The following is a 16440-nucleotide window of genomic DNA, read 5'->3' as shown; positions in this document are numbered from 1 at the left end:
CCTTGCACTTCAGATTGATGCATTTTAAAGTGAGAACAACAAAATGCTTATCAAAATGGTCAGTAGGCTAAGTGCCTGGAGTTATACATATGACAATAAAGTGACATTACGCCTTGTGCAATTTTTTTATGGAAAGATTTGTATGGTGTTGCTGTTTTTTTGAAAAGAGTGCACAACTTCAGATTTTGTTTGCCATGGGAAAGTCTAATTGTTTCATTACAATAGCTAACGTAAATTTATTGGTTTGATTCAAATACTAGCATAGACATAGCATTTATTCTTTGAATTTTTTTTGTTATAATGAAACATTTCAACAGTTTTCTATTTAGCAGATGCAAATGTTTCCTAAAAGCAAGGAAGCAGAATAACCTTTCAGCTTTTTCTGAAGCTTAGAAGTGTTTTGTTTTGCCAGCTGTCTATGGAAGTTCAGTGCATAAAAGGTTAGGAGCCTGACTTTTTTTCTGTCTTGTATATCTTTGAAAAATTGGTTTATGGCGAGTCATACATCATGTAGCTAAGACATATGGGAATAGTTAAAGATTAAGGTAAATAGACAAATTGAACTGCTTTAAATCATTTTTCCCCGTTTCACTTTTATGAAAGAGCTTATGAACAAAAGTTGACATTAAGCAATCACAATAGGCTATTCTATATATTTTAGACAGTGGTAAAGACTTTAGTGTCAGAAAGTGTTGCATCACTGATACTTACATCAATTTGATTGGTGTCCAAGTTTTAAAAATGTTACTTTGTCAAGTCATAACCTTTTCTGAGTCTTTCATTTGTCATTGTTTTGATGATTATATCTTAGGGGAAAAAAAAAAAAGAAAAATGTTCTCTGCATCAGGAATCATATCATAGTTCATAAGGCTTATCAGTTGCCTTGATGAAATTAGCACTCTTGTCTTTCTCATGTAATATCATTGCTTAGACGTTTTGATGTAAATAAGTACCTTTTTTTTAAACAGATTAGCAATTTCACCCAAGGAAAGTAGGCTAGAAAACGTACCTTCATGACATGTGAGAATATATTCTGGCTTGTAAAGGTATAAATGAGAAGATTTTCGTCAGAGGCACTGTACTTTCTGACTGTTATTGTTAATAGCATCAGTATTGTTGGGAGATACAAGACCAAAAAAAAAAAGCATCAGGTGGCAAAGTCAAGTAATTCAGAGTTTGAACTTAATATAAGCAGACACATTTTTGTTCTTGTCTTAGCTGGACATGCATGCTCTGTGAACGCCAAACATTAAGTAAGAATGGATCTGTTTTGCCTGTTTGTGTGCCTTGAGCGTTTGGCATGAATTTGAGAAATGAGAAATAATAGGAGTTACTACCAAAAATGCCATATGTGATTTAAAGTGTTGTTTCCTTTACTTTGTGATTTCAGAGGAATTATTTGCGTCGTCATTTTGAAGGGCTTGGAGCTGGGGTTAATGTTCATGATGTTTTAAAGATGAATTTGCTATTGGCTAAATATTTCTGTGAGTAGAAATCTTTATGAGGAGAAATAACCAAGCTCTGAGTAGGAATTTTATTCATATCCTCAGAGCTTAGCCAAGCAGACCTAAGCAGATTAAAACACTGGGCTCTTCCAAAATGGAGGGAAAATAAAATGATGCTTGTTGTGGTGGGTAACATGACTACATAGCTATGGGAAGCTTTGCTTCTTTACGATCCTTGTTTCTTGTTTGATTGTAGGAAGATCACTGCCATTTGTAGGCCATACGTTTTTGTGTAGTACCTGTCTCCTAATCAATTGTTAATCACTTCTGGTTTTGTTCTGTGCAGTAATACTATGCATGCCAGTAGTTACTCTGATCGCTTTAAAAATAAGTGGTTTATGGCAGTCTGTCTGTAAACAAAAAGTTCTCAGTGACTAGTGTTACAAATGGTCATTTGGTTTCCAATACAAGTGAGGGTTAAAAAAAAGGATTTAAACTGGAAATGTTCTCTGTAGCAAGTAAATAATATTGCTTTGTAGCTGTTTTTAATGGGGCACTTATTGTTTTGAATTAAGGGAGGTTTCAGCTGTTTTTCTAAAAATTTTGCAGGCTCAGATTATTTTCAGTGCTGTGGGCATCCGTGCAGCCTTTAATCTATATGGCAGAAAAATGTTTGTTTCCTGTAATCTGTTGCTATTTTTCCTTTTTATCACATCAGCTCAGAATAAGGCAACAGAACAGAGCCTAAAATACTTTTAACAGGCAACACTTTCAGCAGTTACATTCCCTAAATAAATGGAGAAATCTCTCTCTACCAATGTGATTTTCAAACAAATCTTCAGGAGATTAAATTTCTACATAACCTTGATTATCTTGAACTACACAACTACATGTTTAAAGTAAAAAAAAAAAAATATACAGTAGCATGATTTTCTGATAAGTCAACTTCTTTCTCCCTTTTTTTTTCTTATATTGACTGCGTAGAATGTCGGCAAGTTTAGCTCGACATACAAATTAGCCGGGCTCTAGCAAGTGAGCTTTTCTTCTTCAGTCACAAGAGGGAGCTGTTGGAGCTAAAACTACAGAAATGGGTGCTTATGCATCGCCGTTTTAATCAATACTGCTCCGTTCTAAATATTTAATGAAATACATTAACAATTATTAGTTTCCACCATCACACCCTATGACTACTACTGACATACGTTTTCCAAGAGAGGTATGAAAACAATAATTAAAGTGAATAAGCCTATACATTGGTGGTAATATACTTGGAGTGTGTGTGAGAACAACAGCCAATCTTTTCTCCTTGTTGGTGACGAGCTTAAATCTGCTTCAATGAAAACAGTCTTGTCAAGCAGTGAAACGTAACTTTCATTATAAAACACCTTTGTTACTCGTTTATGTTGTTTTGTATCAAAAGTCTGTGGGTCCAACTCTTCTCTTGGCTCTGGTAAGGAATTGAGCACACGCATGAATGTCATATGGTGAAGAATGTCAGTTTATATGAAAATTGAAGAATTATCTGTCTTCCCCCTGCAGTTATGCACAAAGGCATCATTGTCAGTTGCCTTTCTTAGACCTTCCCTGCAGGCATGATCAGACTCAAGCAGACAGCTATTTTCCTTTAATTTTCCACAGCAAGCCAGTAATGCTTATGATTATTGTGAAGTCAGGAAAAGTTTAGTTTCATCAAGTGACATGTAGTGTTGCAATTAGTTACTTAAGCACTCCTTATAAAATTTTCTACTACGGTATCTAGCTTGTCAGATGCAGCTAAATATTAGCATCTTGTATTAAACAGGAGGGTAAAAACTCCTAGCAGAAAGCACAGCTGACAGCTCTCAACATGAGCTGAATGATCACTCACAATTGTAATCGATTCTGTAAGTACTGAACACAAACCCCCAGGCAATTGAGGAAAATAGGATGATGAAGGACTGCAAACTAATACGTTACACATCTTCATTGATTAGTCATTGATTAACCATTATTTTCCTGAATGACAAACAGCTAGTGGTAAAGTAACTGAAGCTGATGATTTATTTACATGTTAGACAGAAGATGACTTCTTTATTCAGCTGATCGTGAGCTAATGCAAAATCAGAAGACAGCATCAGTTTAAGAATAAAAGCAGGTTTATAATTTATTAAAAAAAAAAAAAAACACAAGTGTTCCTAGTTTCAAAATAATTTTACTGGGAAGAAATTTAACTGGGCTTTCAAGCATTGCATGAAATTCAAATGCAGCTTGTCTACACAGCACCTGTAGTATAACTACATTTAAAGAGAAGATCATTTTATAGACTTGGTATTTACAAGAATATTGATCAGTGTTTATTGAACTTTTAATTTAATTCTCTGTTTTGTTCAGTGCCTTACTGGCAATTAAACATAGCTGCAGAAATGGCAGAATAACCATTTGTAATGCATCTACTATCTCTATTATTCTGAAAAACACATCCAAACCTTAGCTATGAAGGCTACATGGAATTAGGAAGTGCGTAATTAGGAAGCATTCTACACATGTGGAGATCAGACTGTCCTTTTAACATTATCAAACATCTAATGATTGTAATCTCCTACCAGCACACTACAAAGTAAAACTGGATGCAGTGGAAGGTGGTGGGATAGGGGCTGCAGATGAGGTTGTTGCCAGTCCAGTAGACTTGTGCTGAAAGTCCTGTTGATCTTTTCCTTTTTTTTTTTAGCTCTATTTTTTTTTCTTTTCATTTTTCCCCTGAAGAAGGAATAAAACTTGCAACTGAAAAATTGGTGCTTAAATCATTTTAAGAAAGGGGTCCTCTGATGCTCTCTGTCTGAGAGGTTTCCTGGTACTCCAGGAATGAAAGTAATATGGTAAACATCTGTTACTTCTTAATGGAGAATCAGTGGGATTCTTTTTTTTCTTCATAGTCTTAATTGTGACGAGCTTTCTGTTAGCACGTGGATATAGTATGCTTCTTTGCAGGAATTAAGTTCTAAAGTAGTATTAATTAATAGCCCCTTAATATAGGGTGCTAGTGATTTCTGTGATACAGATTAACTATATATCAGAGAGTTTCAGTGAAAGATGTGTACTTTCAGGAAATATGAATGTATAATAACTATTTAAGAGAAATTCATCACTATTGCTAGATTTAAAGGTTAATTATCATATCACATAAATTAAGAAAAAAGAAAGACACCAGTGTACTACAAAGCTGCAGTTGAAGAGTGAATATGCTTGATACTACCTGTAACAGTTCCATTACTAGATGCATAACTGTGCAATTCTGTCTTCTGACCTTAATAGATTAGTAATTTTGAAGATTAAAACATTGAAATATCACCATACACTTGGCCAAGTCTTTATACATCAGTTTCCTCTCCTCATTTCATTATGGTGCAAAACTTTATCACATGCCTTTTATCTTCTGTATTTTTATGAGTTTTGCTTGCAAGTGGATAGCAACTGATATCCGTCTGGTACCTTCTAAGCACATTTAATATGAATGTTTGTTAAACTCTGTTGCAAAGTAAACTCAGAGCGCGATCCTATTTCAGACTTTGAGCATTTTTAAAAATTAAAACAAAAAAACTCACATGTTGCTTTCAGATAACACAACTTGCTTGCAAAAGAGCTCTAGGATTGTGGTGGATTTATAGCCTTTCTATTCTGTCCTTGCTGCCAACCAAGTAAAGTGGACTTAAAGTGGACTTCTTGGCCCCTTGGGACATCCAGCTCTCCTCTGCTTTCAGGATTGGATCATACTGGGGAGCAGAAGTGTATCACCAGGCACCAAGTTGCCACTTTCTTGACTGTTCTGTATTGTGAGCCATGAAATGATAACTATCAGTTTGACACTTCTTAACTGTAAATCGCTGCCTTCTTATGGCCAATCATCCCCGTGCATTTCTGATAAACCTGCAGCACTCTTGCCCTCCCAAGTGCTGCCTTGCACTGCATGTGGAGCATTTGCAGCTAGTTAATTCTGATTGCTTTAACAAGTCTGAAAAATAACAAAAGAAAAATTGTTCTTGCAGCAAAACCACAAGGAAATCCTCTAGGACATGCTATGGAAGTACACAGTTCCCTTCTCATTACACCTCTGCTTTCAATGTGTATTTCAGGTTCTATGCATAGGAATAAATAAGAAATCACAGAAATGTCAATATATTTTTGTGTGTCGTACTCTGTTTGTATTACTCATTTAAATTGCCAATTAAAGGGGCTACTTGTATGAGCAAGAGTGTGATGTGGCCTGCCATGTAACGCTGGTGCATACTTTGTAATTGAAGAAAGAAATATTTTGGATTATGTTTCTCATTCTTCTGAGTCCAGAGAAATTATCACAACTACTCATGGGGTAAAATATGCCTCAGTGTCTTCAAGCATATTTAATATCTTTAAATTTTTAAATGAAAATGTAGCTGTCAGTTTTAAACTAATTTGGATGGACAGCAATAAAATGCAAACCTCACTTCAAATTAGAATTTTCAGTGAGGATTTCTAATGGAAAGTAATTGCTGACAATAGGAAATGACAAATTACTAATTACTTAGTTCAATTAGACTTTTGTGCCTTTGGTCCTAAGTGGCAAGCATACAGCAAATCTTGCACTTTTATAACAATTAATGACACTAAAACTATTTAAACTGCCAACAGATGTGAGTAAGACGACATGAATTGAAACTTACTTAATTTACATACTATCCCAATTTTACATCAAGTAAATGGTGTTTAATTTTTATGTTACAATTAAATATCACTTGCATAGTGTAATTTCTGCAGAACTTTTCAGGATAAAATAGTTTTGCTGAAATGCAAGAGCTAATGCTTTTTTTCCTCTTATCACAGCACTATTTATCTTGAAGTGACTCTGTAAAATATACAAGGGCAGTGAATGGAATATAACTTTTTTTTTGAGCTTATGTTAACAGTTTTTTTCCAAAGGGGGATGGCAAAATGGTCTCAACTACATTACTGCAATGTAAGTTTACGAATTCTCCTTCTAACTTATGGGTGAATACAATTTTTTTTCCAATGAGTAGCATTCACAAACTAAGAAGCCATGTATTTGCTTCTCAGATTTTAGAAAGTCCTGTCAGAGTTAATTTTAGATCTGTTCAAGCTGTCTTTTGCCTTTTTTTCTGCCTTTTTCTGTTCTCTGCTTTTTTTTTCAATATAGTCTCAATTCTTCACTTCTCCCAGTTTACTCTTTTGAATTATATTCAAGTACATCTCTTTTGAATGTGAGCAATGATGGACTGTAAAATAAAAACAGAAACTGACTGTAACATTTTCTGGACAGCATTTAATATATTTCTGCACAGGTTTTTGTTCCATGTAAACTTTCCCTGAAGTTATGCAATTCCAGATTTCTCATTTTGGATGCCTAAAATCAGATAACCAAACAAAGCTTTTGTACTTTACTGACTGATGGCATCTTTTTAAATTGTCCCTTGTGATCACTAAGATTTCCTTCAATTTTAATAGTCCTAAGAATCAGCCATGTCTGCCCAGTTCTGGAAATGTTGCCCAATGTGTTTTTGAGAGAAAAAAGAAGGCAAAGATACTATACTGTAAAGTTTTGTTAATCCAACAAAACTCTGTTTGACTTTATAGATTTTTAATTTATTTTTGAAGACAAAGTTAAAGGCAACATTTAAAAGCAATCCATAAATCCAAAATTAATTTACAGTTATTTAATTTTCCAGAATAAACTCCCTACCCTTTTGTCTTGTTGCAAAATACAAAGCAGTACATGATATTGTAGCAACGGGTGTACATATTGAATGGGAAGAATATTTTCAATATAGGTGTAGAAGAATGAATCTCTTTATAAATGAGAAGGGTTTGAGAAAATTAAAGTGTAGGATGCAGTCTGGGAGAGGTTTATAGAAATGCCTCCAGTTGGTTTCAGGAATCATCTTGAAAAAGCGGCTGTTTTGAAAGGAGCATTGCACAGGTGTAGATATTAGGTTTACAAAACAATACAAGTATTAATAATGTTATATTAAATTGCTTTAATTCAGTGTACTTTGAGAGATGAAGTATGAGTGTGAATATACCATCATGGCACATCTTCCCAGGTGTGCCTTTATCTGAGTTCTTCTTCTCTATAAATATGATCGTTGCTTTCCTGTCTTCCTACGTTTTAGGTACTGCTGAAAAAAAAAACACAACAAAACTCTCTTTGATTTGAATCATTTGGCTGCACCAGTGCAGAACTGAAGAGGTGTATAGGGTCCACTGTATATTAGATGAGAGTTATAACAATTAAAAAAAACCTTAACTAGTTTTTCATCTGGATTTTGTTAGTGCAGTTTTGTTGCCTGTAGAGATACTTCAATCTCTTCACTTAAATCCGGCAATTTCTGTTGAGCTTTTCTGTGTTATAATCCTCTAAAAAGCAACCACACAGCATAGGCAGTCTGTGAAACTCCTGGGAAAAGAATTTCTGCAAGTGTTATTTTCCCTCAGAGATTTGTCTTGGTGTTTTTGTTTTACTTTACTATATTTTATTTTGTTTTTACACTTCCTGTAATTAGGGTGATTATACTATTACTTGAGAACAAAGCCGATAACTGAACTGAATTGCCAGCAGTAGTTTTGGACAAACCTATGTTGTTTCACCACTGCTGTAGTTTTCTCTTCCCAAAAGCTCAGTGAACTTTAGAGCTAGAAATATAAGAGACCATACCTCATAATAGAGGAGAAAGGAAAAGCTTAGGCAGGGGGTAGGAAGCCTGGGCAGGGACAGAGGAAAGAAAGACTTTCTCAAATCAGAAAGGGGAAAAAAATGTGGCATTGGTATTGTGCTTAGAAAGAGATAATGTGGAAAAGAGGTGAGAGCAGGGACAGAAGTATACCTGGAGCAAGAAGAACAGGGAAGAAAAAAAAAAAAAAGTGACCTAATTAGAAGAAAAAAGAGAGAGACAGATGATGGGGGGAAGCAAAAGAAGGGTCAAAGATACCAGACAAAAAAAATAATGAAGCCAAGGAAAATTAGCAGGACAGATATAAGGCTAAAAATATGGTGTCTTCATTCATGCCACAATGAATCATGAGGAGAATGTTTAGGCTGATTTAATCATCCACAGAGTGTATCATTTCCTTTACATCTCCATCATAATTATTGAAGCACTGGCAACAGATGAAATGTGCAATTCTCAATTGTTTGGACTACTGAGGAAAATGAGGATGGAAAGGATAAAAGAATAGAATACAAATGTATTTATGTTTAGCTGTGGCTGGAATACAGTTTATATGTGAAAGTGTATGTATACCTTACAGGAGGAGCTACCTGTATCACTAGTGATACATTAATACACATAAGCTGGCTTTCTAATGTCACTGTAATGTTAACTAAAAAGAAATGAGAGCAATAATTTATGTAAGTGGCAATAAATTTATTTAGTAATAAAGCATACTGCATAAAGTTAACAGTTTATGAAATGTATTGATACCATCATTGTTGTTTTGATTTGCAAAATACTGATATGAATTGGGAAAGACAAATACCAACACTGCTTTAGGATTTATTAAGAAAATAAAGATGATTTAAAGCTGCCGTGCTTTGTCAGTTTCTTTGGCCTAGAATATTTCAAAATGATATTTTTCATTATAGAAAATCTTAGCTGTTTGACGTGGTTATTCTAATGTACTTTTCTACAGTGTGAAAAGTGATATACATGAATTTTTGCCTTCTCTCAGATAATATTCTGTTATCCTATCGGTGAAAACTGACAGTATGATGCTGTAAATATTTTCTAGCATATGGAAATAAATATAAATATGGTACTATCTAAGAAATAGGTGGCAGTCTTTGCAATGGAAATTGTTTCCTTTTTATCTTTAAGGCAGTGAGCTAATAAAGACTCTTAAACAAAGCAGCTCCGGTGGAAATTTCTGATAAAGCTTGATTTTAATCCCTGTTGTATTCACTGGCAGGAATTCTGTTACTAGTGCAGAGATTGCGAACAGGTAAACAAATAGAGCTTTTTTTTTTTTCTTCTTAAAGAGAGGAAATCTGAAGTGTGAAAAGAAAAATTGGTATCATTTAGATCTAAGACCCTGATTCAGCAAAATTCATCCTGACTTGTGCACTGGGCAGGGGTGATGAAGTCCTAAACAATGGTTTTTAAAGCTACTCGTGCTGTGGAAGACAGATGGTTGTTTAGCTAAATGAGGTCTAGCCGTCTTAAATATGCTTAAATAAAATGCTTATTTAAATTTCTTCTCATACTGAATGGCATGAAATCTTGATATTAGCAACAGATTGTTTTGTGGATTGATAGTTGTTTGTACCTGTGGTATATGTTGTGTATCTGTCAATCTCATTAATTAAAATTTTGTTAGATTTATTTATTTAAAAAAAAAAGCAACTGCCCCTTATACAATAGTATAGGAGAAGAATATAGGAGTAAAGAAAGGAATGTTTATTAGAACAAGTGGAAGAAGGAGACGGTTTTAGAATTAATATATGCATTTGAGAGGGGAAAAAAAAAGGTGCTTTTGTTTTGTTAAGATAAAAGAAGAGAGAGAAACTGGTGAACTCAGTTACTGCTAATGGTTTGAAGCTTGTGTACCAATACAATCAGATGAAACATAGACTATAGGTATGGATTTTGCTGTTGCTTTGTAGTGGTTTTGGTGCTGTTATGGACAAAGTGTTTAGGGTGAAATTCCTTTTTAAGAGAACAAAGAATGGTGTGTTTTAGTGTACACACAAAACTATTGATATTTTCATATCTTTGTATGTGTGTCTTGAATTAGTGGATGGTAGGAAAGAGCTAAAACAGGGATACCTGACTTTTGGTTTGCTGCATAGCAATGACCCTTGAAAATGAGGTACTTATGTGCCATTACTTATATGGCACATACTTACATGAGGTGCTTGTATGGGCAGCTGTCTAGAGTGGTTGAGACTAAAAATTTTGCATTGTTACTACACTCATGGAGAAATAAGCCAATGACTATTGTAAAGCAGACTAAGCAAATGTGTTCTGAAGCCAGCTATAAAAAAACCAAAAACCAACAAAAAAATCAAGGTCAAGATCGTGCTTGAAAATGACTTGGTACAAAATAAAGCAAAACACAGCCTCACATACACTTTTCTTTCTAAACTTTTAGTCTGAATTTTGGGGGAATTTGATAACTATGATCAGAAAATGATCTAGTGCTGATTATGCTTCTCATTGCCTTCCCTGACAGCGTGTTCTTGAAAACCATTATTGCCAGATTGAAACAGTCAAAAATAAATTCTCTACAAAATCATGAATTTGTCAATTCTCATGATTTTCGTGATCTTCGTGTTGTGGTAATGTGTTTTTATTTATTTTACCAAGCCTATATTAAGCAGTCTTTTTCTTCTTTTCTTTCTTTCTTTTTTTTTTTTTTAAGCAAAAACATAGTTTCTCAATATAGAAGCAGAAGTTTAATTAAAAACAGCCTATTGCAAAAGCTTACTGCTAGGAGCACAAGACAAGACAGTGTTGAAAGTCCTTGTTTTGTTGCAGCACACGCTGTAACTCATCCTAAGGAAGTAAGAGTGGGTAAAGCTGCTTAAGTCTGGGCTGGGCTTCTCTAAGAGCATTGCGGACTATTGACATCCCAGAGAGGTGGAATCAGCTGTCAGGCTGCCTCAGAGCCTTATGGTCCTACCAGAAAGATGGATTTGTGTGGCATTAAGTTGTTGTTGCCCCCATTAGGGTGCATCACTGTGGCAGCCAAAACCTGCTTTTAAGCATCTTGTGTGTTTGATCCCCTGATTTAACATCCTTTCACTGTTGTAAATTGCTTCTTTGGGGAAAGGAGAGGAGCTGCCCATGTCTACATTGCAGTCCTTCATAACAGGGATGTTCCATGTTCTCCAATGGAGGATAAAGGAAAACCAAAAAGAACTGCCTTATATGATATGTATATTTTTTTTGTTGTGTTGTGGAGAAATTCAATTAACAGTTTTAGAAATGGCTGATGACTTAAATCACGGAGAATGAGTTTGTTTCTATCTTACAAAAACGTAATCCGATGTTGTCAGCAGATAGACATGTCAGGAATTACTTCATCTGACTGCGTTTGCTATGACCTGGGGTCAGCTTCTCCTCCCTGCTACAGAGCAAGTCTGGTGCAACACTCCTGACATCTGTCCTGCCTGGTGGTTTCTGGGGAACAAGGTATTGCAGACGAGCATTAGCCTCATACCCTGAGACACTCTGTGCCTGGTGCAGATTTACAGCTGTTGAGCCAAAATCTGGAAATGTGGAGAGTGCTCTTTGAAGTTGGAATAAAATAGTTCATTTGAAATGGAAGGAAACTTCAAAGATAATTATCCCATCTGCCTGACCACCGAAGGGCTAACCAAAAGGGAAAGCATGTTAATGAGGGCATTGTCCAAATGCCTGTTGAACACTGACAGGCACCTGTCTAGGTAGAATGTTCCAATGTTAGGAATTGCTAAGAGGCAGCAGTCTGTTCCTCCTCGGTTTTCTTCCTCCTTTTTTCACATTCCTCCATCTATCAGAAAATCTTCACATTCTTTCAGTGCCAATACTCATAATTTATAGAATGTTCGAGGAACAATAAAATGAAGGATTATCATTTCTTGGGTGTTCTCAGCTATTTTGTTCTGCCATGAGGGGTTTGTTCATGAAGAGATGATGCAGTGGAGAGACAAAATGGCTTTATTGGACAGCAGCATGAAGAATCTGCCATATCTCCTCACTTAGGGGTTCTAAGTTTGTTGAATGTTTCCCCCTTTCGAAAGATAAGTAGCCACGGGAGCTATGACCTACCACTGAAACCTGCCATTTGTATTTGGGCCTGTGGAAGAGCCCCTTAGCTTCCAAGTGTGGCACGAGCAGCCTTTTCAGTTTTTCTCAATTCCTGCTTAGTCATGAAAGGTAATTTAACTCTGACTTTAATTCTATCCACAGAGTTTTGGCAGCTGTCTATTGATTTTTTTGTGTGTGTGTTTTATTTTTTATTTACCTCTCTGAATTCCTCATGGCTTTTGATTTAGTTGTACTGGAAAAGGACAAAGAAAAATCCCACTCTGGTATGTCAAAAACTACACTTTGACTCAATAGGGAATGACAAGGGGTGAAAGACATTTTTCTGCGGACTTGCAGGATGATGTTGTAGTTTCAATAATTCACAAAACCACTGATGTTCAGAAACCATTGTCTTGTGCCAGGACGCAGTGTGTTCACAGCCGCGATGGAAAGACAGATCCTGATCCATGAAACTGCTCTCTGCTCGTTTACCTCCTATAGTCAGTGAGTTCCTTAACTTTTATTTGTTGATCGGTTCGTTCTTACTTGTGTATACATAACACTAAGACTGAAGATGATTATTTTCCTCTTGAACAGGCTCATTTTCTTTCAGTCCTTGTTGTCCTTCCTGTGTTTCTTAGGCAGCTTTTGGTTTCCAGGCTAGCTAGCTGAAAGTCTGTTTGTGGCTATAAAAGAGCCAAACCAGGGCTCAGTACATGGATCTAAGGAGGATTACTAAGGATTCTAGGGCATTTTGCTTCTGTCCAAAATTACTTTAAGGCATAGGTGTCAGATAGCTTGGCTGTGTCTGATGGATCAAGGGGACGGAGTGAGAGTGAGAAAGAGAGGTGAAAGGGATAAGGAAAGGATTGAGGACAAAAGGAAGATCAGAAAGTAGTCTGGGTAGTGAAGGAAGAGACAGGAACAATGTCTTACTTGTGAACTTCTATTTCTAACTCTTTGAATAGCAAAGACGATCGGGAACATTTCTTCAGATATTTTGATGCAAACTGGAGATAAGCAGCTAGCATTTACAGTTCACATCCCACTACAAATAATCTACGTCATATCATATTTATATCATGTCGTATACATATGATTAGATTTTAAAAGTAGGAAATACGTTCTTAATTTGAGTCAGAAATAAAAATGATTCAAGCTTTTCCCACCGTGTGTCTATTTTCATGGCAATTCAATGTGTTAGACAGTTCTGCCAGTAGCTGTTTGGAAGCCACTGAAACCTGTGATAAGTCGTGCTGGAAGTCAGGTGTGCAGCACGTTTGTAGAGCTTTGTGTAAAAAGAAGCATTTCTGTGGGCACTGAATGCTGGCTGCTGCATGCCAGGTGCCTGTCACACTGTCTAACACTGGGTGCTTGAGCTGGGGGCAACTGGGAGGCTGCTGCTTGGGCATCTGCACTGTAAGGCGGCAGATGCTCTAGAGCTTGCTTTGTGACTTTGATTACCAGTATCTAGTGCCATGACCTCCAGAGTATACAGCATAATTCTCTGGGTTTTCTGCACAAGTAAGGCTTGAGTAGTTTTGCAAAAGCACAGCCAGGAGCCTCAGAGCTATGAAGTCTTTCCCAGCCTCTACTTCTCTGAACAAAATCCAGATGTTCTTATTCTAGTGTAAATGTACACACAGTGGTTTGTAGCTAAATAACCAATTGTGCCAAGCACGACTGATCTCACTGCCCATCCATGAATATACAGCCCAAAGAAATGCTACTTTATTTCTTATAATCCGAATGACCTGCTATACATCTACAAATGTTACTGGATCTCTGCTTCACCTGAAACAGAGTGTGATGTATGCCATAGAATTGACAATGAAAGAGTCACAGTTATTTTTAACTATTTTCAGTGCTGAGATACCAAAGTGACTTAAATACCCAATATATTAGGTAAAAATGGACCGGTCTAATAGATATCAGTGTTTAAAACATACTGGGGAAAAGATCATGAACTAGGCCAGATTTTGTCCTTTTGTTTATTTGTATTTTACTAATTGAACTGGCACAAATATGCTTTTTCTCCTCCATCATCCTCTGATCATCTCTCTTTTCTAAGCATCTAGACCGTAAAGCATAGCAAAGAAATGTGTGTGGTAGTTTTTGTAGCACCCTGCAACTTTCATTGCTTTGTCTGAAGTAGATTAACATGTTGTACAACCCAGAATTTCTGCTTGTAGAAGAGAGTACCAACATTTTTCAGAAGTTTTGGTGAGCAGCTTCAGAGCTCTCTGGGAAAATGAGAGGAACCAGTGATGCATACAAAACAGCACACACAAATGATGTCGTCTGCATTTATGGAAATGTATAGATCAGATTAATAAAGGAGCTTTGGTGGAAAAATAAGAAAGATGCCAGTAAGCCATATTTTAAGAAGTAAATGATCTTTTGTAGCGAAGGCCAGTGGGTTCTAATCTTAGTCACATTTGGCTTGTAGCTACAGAAAATGTAGGTCCGTTGATTAAAAAAAACCAAAAGATGTTGAGGAATAAAAAACAGAATACAAAGTAAGAGCATCAGATTTTAAAACCTCATAAAACACTCCACTGAGATGGAAATATATATGTATAAATTTGATATGCATATATAATCATATTATCTTGACTGATTGGTGTCCTTTTATCACAGTTCTTTTCTAGTGACATAATGAAGAAAGCTGTGCATACTCCTAAATTTTTTTTTGTTCAATCCCTTATGTTTGGTCAAACTGCATTTTCATAGCTGGATAATGTGGTAAAAAAAATTCATTGTAAGGGTTACCTAACAACATTGGTGGTGTTGATGAATAGTTGCAATTAATACATTCCCTTAATTAGTCTGATACCCAGAAGATGCACCTGGCAGGTCATTTTAATACTACAATTGATTTATTGCTGCTAGAAATGATTTTACCAGCTATCTTCAGAGAGCACAATTAGAGAGGATTTCATTTTTTTTATGCGTTTTCACTGAGGAATAAACATAAAAGGTCTATGTAATTCAGAACAAAGCAGCTATAATGTACTAATGGTTTATGGATTTTATTAATATTCAGCTAACATTAGAGGCAATTTTAGAGAATAGCGACCTATTTTCTATATGAAGTATTCCATTTTTAGTATCTGAGTGCCTTATTTAAAAAACAAAATCAAACCATGATATTTTAAATGAGTTGCTATTATCATGTATGGGAAATCTTCTAAATGGTGTACCATTATATTCATAGACATGTGTTTGTTTGTACTTTGTGATGTATGTGGTGTTTGTGTCAGATGCATTGTGATTTGAAAAAAATATAAAATGTGTACTATTTTTGAATCATGATGAAGTCCCTCTAAACAAAGAAATGTTTTTATAGAGTTACTGCAACAGTGTAAATAAGTTAATGTCAGCTTTGCCCTTCGTAGAAGATTCAAATATTATTTTTGTATTTTTAAATGTTTCTAAAACCTGTTGTGAAATTAGCTTCTTGCTCTGCTTTTTTCCTTCAGCTTTCTGTATTTTTCTCCATTTGTAATGCTGCAGCAGACAGCATGGCTGCCTTTTGTTAGCTTCTCTGTGTACTATCACTGGCACAGTTGTGGACACCTCCAGCAGGCCTCCCTTTCTGCATCTTAGAACAAAAGATTGTTTCTTCAATAGCAACTGTTAATTCTTAGGTGCTAAAAAGTTTTTTTTTCATCTATTTTCCTTCTGACAAAATGCTTTCCCCTTGATAGAGGAAAAACTGTTTAGGAAGTGGACAAAAACCTATCTGTAAGTTGTTTACATGCTCCAAATTTTAAATGAGGAATTTGTTGATACAGGAAATTGAAGGTTATTCTTTTATTGTTTTTGGTTGATCTGGGTTCACCTAAGCTTTGCCTGTCCTCGGAACGCCTTGAGCTTGCCTTGGGAACTAATGGGCCAAACCTGATTTGCAGAGTGCTTCTCTGTGATCCTCAACAAAAAAGCACAATGTGTGAACACAAGCTGCGTGCTCAGCCTTGGCATCTGGAGTTTAGGAATCAGGGTTTGGAAGCCAAGTTTTGCTTTTCAAATTTGTGCACCAGTAGAATAGCTTTTGACCTTGCAATAAATGCATGAGAAAATAATTGTGGTTCGGTACTTCTGAGCAGTGTTTTTAGTCTCATGTTCTATCACTCCATGTTGCATTAAAGGCAACACATAGAACAAAAAAGAAAGAAGTCCAGGTCTATTATCTGTGTGAGCCAAAAGGCAACTGCTAAACAAGGGTATGATTTATAGCA

General features: G+C 35.8%; 1 long non-coding RNA gene across 8 annotated transcripts in view; it reads left to right on the top strand.

The window, feature by feature from the left end:
• LOC116232912 (uncharacterized) overlaps nt 1-16440 on the top strand; it is a 266674-nt gene that overhangs the window by 33600 nt on the left and 216634 nt on the right. Inside the window, exon 4 of one of the 8 annotated variants that reach the window (XR_016468023.1) lies at nt 5040-5726. The exons of the other annotated variants lie outside the window; for them this stretch is intronic. This is a non-coding gene — a long non-coding RNA (uncharacterized LOC116232912). Of the gene's footprint in view, nt 1-5039; nt 5727-16440 lie in introns of those variants that run through there. 8 annotated transcript variants of the gene reach the window in all.

This window comes from Phasianus colchicus, chromosome 7 (assembly GCF_987193195.1).
Source record: "Phasianus colchicus chromosome 7, bPhaCol1.hap1.1, whole genome shotgun sequence".
NCBI classification, from domain to species: Eukaryota; Metazoa; Chordata; class Aves; order Galliformes; family Phasianidae; genus Phasianus; species Phasianus colchicus.
Note: the sequence above shows the minus strand (reverse complement) of the source record. Positions and strands in the feature narration are given on the sequence as shown.